Source organism: Hippoglossus stenolepis, chromosome 20 (assembly GCF_022539355.2).
Source record: "Hippoglossus stenolepis isolate QCI-W04-F060 chromosome 20, HSTE1.2, whole genome shotgun sequence".
Classification (NCBI taxonomy): domain Eukaryota; kingdom Metazoa; phylum Chordata; class Actinopteri; order Pleuronectiformes; family Pleuronectidae; genus Hippoglossus; species Hippoglossus stenolepis.
Window position 1 is genome coordinate 10,641,246 of NC_061502.1, and position 5,607 is coordinate 10,646,852.

The 5,607-nt window shown below is 43.7% G+C and overlaps 1 long non-coding RNA gene across 1 annotated transcript; it reads left to right on the forward strand.

Annotated features, from left to right (window-relative positions):
• The first annotated feature begins 1,201 nt into the window (after positions 1-1,201).
• Positions 1,202-4,544, forward strand: LOC118099142. The gene is made up of 2 exons (XR_004694247.2): positions 1,202-3,880; positions 4,188-4,544. It is a non-coding gene; the product is annotated as an uncharacterized LOC118099142 (long non-coding RNA).
• The last annotated feature ends 1,063 nt before the right edge of the window (positions 4,545-5,607 follow it).

The window sequence follows — 5,607 nt, forward strand, 5'->3', positions numbered from 1 at the left end:
AACACTTGAACAGGGACCAGATTTTAAGCTAAAAGTTCCAAGGAAATACAGCAAGGGAAGCAGATCAGAAAGTCTCCTGCATGTTAGACGAACCGTGAGTACAACAAATGTGCAAAATACATTTCCAACAAACAATAATTCCTATGGGATGAAAGAAATGAGACAGGAAAAGGCCATAAGAAAGAGGAAACCTCCAAAGTGTGATTGAGTTATGTACAATAATTTTTTTTTATGCTAACAGGCATAAAAACAAAGCGGTAGCCACAAACATGGATTCAGGATCTTTTGTCACAACAACTGCAACAATAATTCACTCATGACACAACCATATCATGTTTCTGATGAAGTGTTACACGGCTCTAAGTGCTGCCTGACCGGTTCAGCATCTGTGTGTGCTGTGTCATCACGGGCCGACGGCTGCGTGTTCAAACTTGTCCACGATTCAGAGAAAAGACAACGTCCTGTCAAATGTGCATGTTCATGTGTATAACGCCACAGAAACAGAGACGAAGAGGAGCTACTCATCCATCTTAATGAGTACTTACTCGTGTTACTTTCTTTCGTTTCTGATGTTTGTCCTTCATGTTTTTCTTTTTTAACCCGCAGGCCCCCCTCCTTTGGTACCTGTTCGTCCTGCAGGACTTGTGATGATCTTGGCACAGACCGTAGGCCCTAAACACATCTTACACACACACACACACACACACACACACACACACACACACACACACACACACACACACACACTGTACTTACTGAGGTGTGTAGAGTGGAGTGTCAGATAGGGCCCCACTGTGACACATATACACACTTTTTTTCACTCTCCTTCCAAATGCCCTATGCAACATCCCCACACACTTTTTGTATGTGCCCTCAATGTGTGTGTGTGTGTGTGTGTGTGTGTGTGTGTGTGTGTGTTATCAAGGCCCTGTGTTTCCTGTTTTGCAATCCTCACCATGTCCTTCCAGAAAACGTCTGCCTCTAGCTGCTTCAGGAACAGTGTGTTTTTCTGCCCCCCTCAGAGGGGGCATTTAGCACTATGATACATGAACTGTATTTATGCAGCTTCCTTAAACGTCCATCTTTCAAAAAAGGTTTCATGTATGATAAAGTTTTAATAAAATGCTTCTAGGCCACAGTGCATTTTCTCTGGCGACAGACAGGTATTATCATCCAAATTAGTTCATTTTATCAAGTAGTGTTAGGCTTCAATAAAAACAAATTTGAAGTTAATGTGCTCAAAATGACATGACTCTGCATAAATGTCTCCAGTTTACAATAAACTCATCACGAAATGCGAATGCCCTTTAAAGGAAGAGGTCTTAATCGTGGACTTGACGGCTGAGGAGACACAAGCATTTTCCTTTTATTGCTGTAAAGAATGGGGAGGAAAGTAGTTTCATACACTGGCAGGTGAGAAACTGTAACGTCCTCCTAGATGATAAAATTGCCAGACACTGTGTTATCTACCTGGAAGCACCTGTGCATGAGAATGAGAATGTGTGTTTGCATATGGAAAAACTCCTCCGTGCCCTGAAGTTATCTGTCCAGAAGGCTGTGGATCTGAACCTTATAACTCACATGACTAACGCGTCAAACAATAACACTTGTGACCACTAAGTCAGATCAAATACCTCTACGCGGGGGCCACTGTTGGATGTAACAATGGGCAAGGGGGGGTTTCCTGTCCATGTTTATTGCAGCCATTTTGTGTATTACAATGAGTAGTCAATTTATCTAAGGCGACGCACGTTGAGGTGGTTTCCCCTGGAGGCAGGTGTGCGCCTGTTTGCATGTGTGTGAGACTGACTCATGAGTTCCCCCGAGGTAAGTAATTTACAACTTTCGCTTATCAATAGTCCACATTCATGAATGACTAAATGACTATGTAACACATAGAATGTCTATGCAGCTAAACATCAGGTCAGGGATTCCCATTATAACAACAAACATGTACCCTCATTCAAATGAAATATCACTTCTAAATAGGCATTGCCTTTGTCTTGCATAATAGCAGGGATGGGGGGTTCTAGGTGTGGCCATGGCTCATGGTGGGGTAGGTTTGATTGTAGTCAATTGTGGCCAAGAGATGTACCTACTGTAGTCAGATATTGTGCGCGCGTGTGTGTGTGTGTGTGCGTGTGCGTGTGTGCGTGTGTGTGTGTGTGTGTGTGTGTGTGTGTGCGTGTGCGTGTGTGTGTGGTTTGTGCTCAGGATGGGTGTGGCAGGGCAGGGCTTCTTGCTCCTATCATACCCACAAAAGACTGGGGCTTCTATACTGAGAAATCAAAAGTGATAAAGGTCAAAGCAGCAACGTGATGTCACAAAAAGAAAGTGCAGAAAGTCTGTGGCGTATACTTTGTCTGCAGATGAAATGTAGGATAAATTCCAAAGATGACTCCAGGATACACAGATGAATACGGTGATAATTTGTGTGCCACTGGCTCCTGCTTTCAGACATGCACTGAACTCTGCAGTTCCTCAGTATTTTCTCCGCAGGAGGTGCATGCGGGAACGCAAATGTCCGAGTGACACACGACTTTGTCTGCCTGGCCTCCTAGGGAAATGTCTCTAGAAATCTGGGAAAAGTCAGGGCAGGGGATTCACCACGAGCAAGTGGGGGGGTTGAGTAAAAAATCGAAAAAACAAAACTAATATCTCCTGGTGAAAAAGCGGGGACACACACGTAGAAGACAGCGACCAAGACGACAAGAGAGTTTGTGGTGGTAAGAGCTGACACCGGTGTCTGTGTGTTGTCAAGAACAAGGGACCTGGGCAATTGTTGATGCTGTGGACTAACTTAATGAGCCATTCTCGGGGGGGCCCTCTCCCAGCTGAGGGCCCCAGGCAATCGTCTGCTTTGCATACCTTCTTGCAACACCCCTGCAATGTGAACCAGAGACATTCAGGGGAATGTTAACCTTCAGTGCCGATGTAGGCTACTCATGTTTAAGCTACAGTCTAATTAGGCTAATTAGCATCTCCGGGTTCGCCCTCCCTCGCTTCGACACAGCAAGATTGAGCTCGACCAGAGGAGGAGTGAGGTCGAAACTGCGAAAATGTAAAAAGCTGAACAAGAGCAGAATGGAACTTCTGCATTAAAACCGTTTAAAGGTTGTTGTTTTGTTTTTTTTCTAAACCAATCACAATTTGGAAAACACCTAAATTAGAGACTTTTAGCTTTTGAGACGACTGTGCATCATGTGGAAGAGGCCGCCCCTCAACAACAGGATGTTGTCCAACACATTTTGGTCCTCTGTCTGTCACCAGGAGTTGTGCATGGTCGCCGTGCTGTGCAGCGCTGGGTTTGTTGTTATGGTGCAGAGGGGACCCATCTCTCAGTGAGCAGCTGTCACTCCCTGCACCTCTGCTGTTGTTGATGTCTTGAAGAGGTACTTTCCCTCCTTCGCACTTCCTCCCACAGGACTATTTGTTTATGACACATTGTGTGTATGTGCGTGTTTGTGTGTACAGTGTGTGTGTGTATACTGTAAATCTCTATATTACATCTGGCACATGTATCTCATATAAGCTTGCAGATTTTCAAAATATGATTTGACTTCTTGTGCTGGACACAAAATGAAATCATTATACTTTTTTGCACAAATTCACATCCATAGTGAACACACACTTAAAATCACAATCCAAAAAGTATTGTTTGCCAATTTAGCTCATTCAAATAGTGGCATGCTGATTGTGTGACGAAGTTGTGCCGCGTGATTGGTTTTGCATAACTCCTGCTTCTCTTTTCCTCACACATGCTCTCGTCTCGCTTCTCGTGGCGTCCGCTGCCCGAATGTCCACTGCATGTGCAATAGCGTGGACCCTCCTTCAGGGGTAAATTAAGCTTTTGTATCTCCCGGAGGACAGAAAATGAAAGGTACTGTGTGTGTGTGTGTCAGTGTGTGTGTGCTGTGGAGTGTGAGGAGGCTGTCAGCAAAGACAAAAAGTGCTTACATCAGCTGAACCGCGCTGCGTGTCTCGGTTTGGTGAGAAAAACGTGTGAACGCACGTCACTGTTTCTGCTGCGTTGTTTCTCACATTTTGGTTTTACAGCATCACTGTACATGAACATGATCAGCAGGTGTGAAACTGTTTGCCTGTTGTGTGTGCGTGTGCGAATACACATGCCGTGTCCTGCGTGAGCTTCCCCACACCAATGTGTGTCCATGTATTTGTGGCAACAGTGGGAATACGCATGCGCTACCTGGACTACAATCCTCACCGCTCATTTGGATATCAGCGTCATGTGGAGCTGCAATCAGGCTCTGGTTCCTGCTCTCTAACACCGTCTCTTCCACGAGGAATATTCGGCAACGCCAACCACCACCACCACCATCTTTAACCACCATCAAGCTTTACTGGACTTCTCCTCCTTAAAATCACAGGAATAAGACTCTGGCAGGAATTGGGAACCCCCTGCTAACGGCTTTTGTGATAAAGGAAAGGTAGAGGGCTGCACCCACTCAGCAGATGGTACGTGGTGAGGCTGACAGTTGTACATTATTAACTCGTGCTCTGCAGAATAAAAGGCTTGAAACATTTATTAGAGTGGCATGTGGATTTTCTTCTTTCCTTTTATTTTCATCAATGTGCAAAACCATGACAAAGTGATCCCCTTCTGTATACGCAACAAAAATCATTTCTGAGCTTCATGTTGACTATAAACAATGATTTTCTGTTTATATAAGCAACATTGGAATCAATAAAGGTTCTTAAGTGTAACTGTGTCCAACAATAACTATTTTTCTATAACTGGAATAAGTTGGTTATTATACCTGAGTGCTCAAAGTGGGACCTCGAAGTTGTGGTATGGACTCTTTCTCTCTCTCTCGCACACGCATCCATTTGACACACACATTTCTTCATCCATCTGTTGTCTCTGCTTTTTTTTTTTCTTTCTCCTCCTCGACTTTACAATCCCACAACTTCTTATCTCACTACACGGCTGTGCTCCTGCCACCCCCCCCTGCCCTCACACACTCCACATCCACGCACGCACACACACACACACACACGCACTTGTACACCTCAAACCCCTCTTATTCTGCTGATGAGCTAAGACGCCTCTTCTTGGTCACATTACCCCAATGTTGCTTCCAGATAACTACACTGTGAAGCCTGTGGTTTTCTCTCTCTCTCTCTCTGTGTGTGTTTGTGTGTTTGTGTGTTTGTGGGTGTGAGTTCAAGAGAAAGAGAAAGAGTGAGAGAGAACCAATTTGTTGATGCTGTTAATTTACGACATGAATAAACGGATTTTAATATAAAACTTTGTTGAGATTTTTTTTTTTTTACTTCTCTTCACTTTGATATCTCGTTCATCAGTCTGAATGCTGACGAAGCACATCTGTTTTAGAGCGTTTTGATACAGGACATTTTCACACATCAAATCCATAAATACAGCTCTCATTTTTAAGTATTGGCTATTGAGAACTGATGTATTGGTATTATCTGTAGAAAATAATATTTGTCATATTTAAAGTGTCCAGGATATGTAGGGGTTTATATAAACAGTCCTAAAAAGTTTTCTCAGTCTAAACTAACCTCACCATAAACCAGTGTGAATTATATGCAATTCTAAAGTGCCTTCTATACAATTGAGCATTT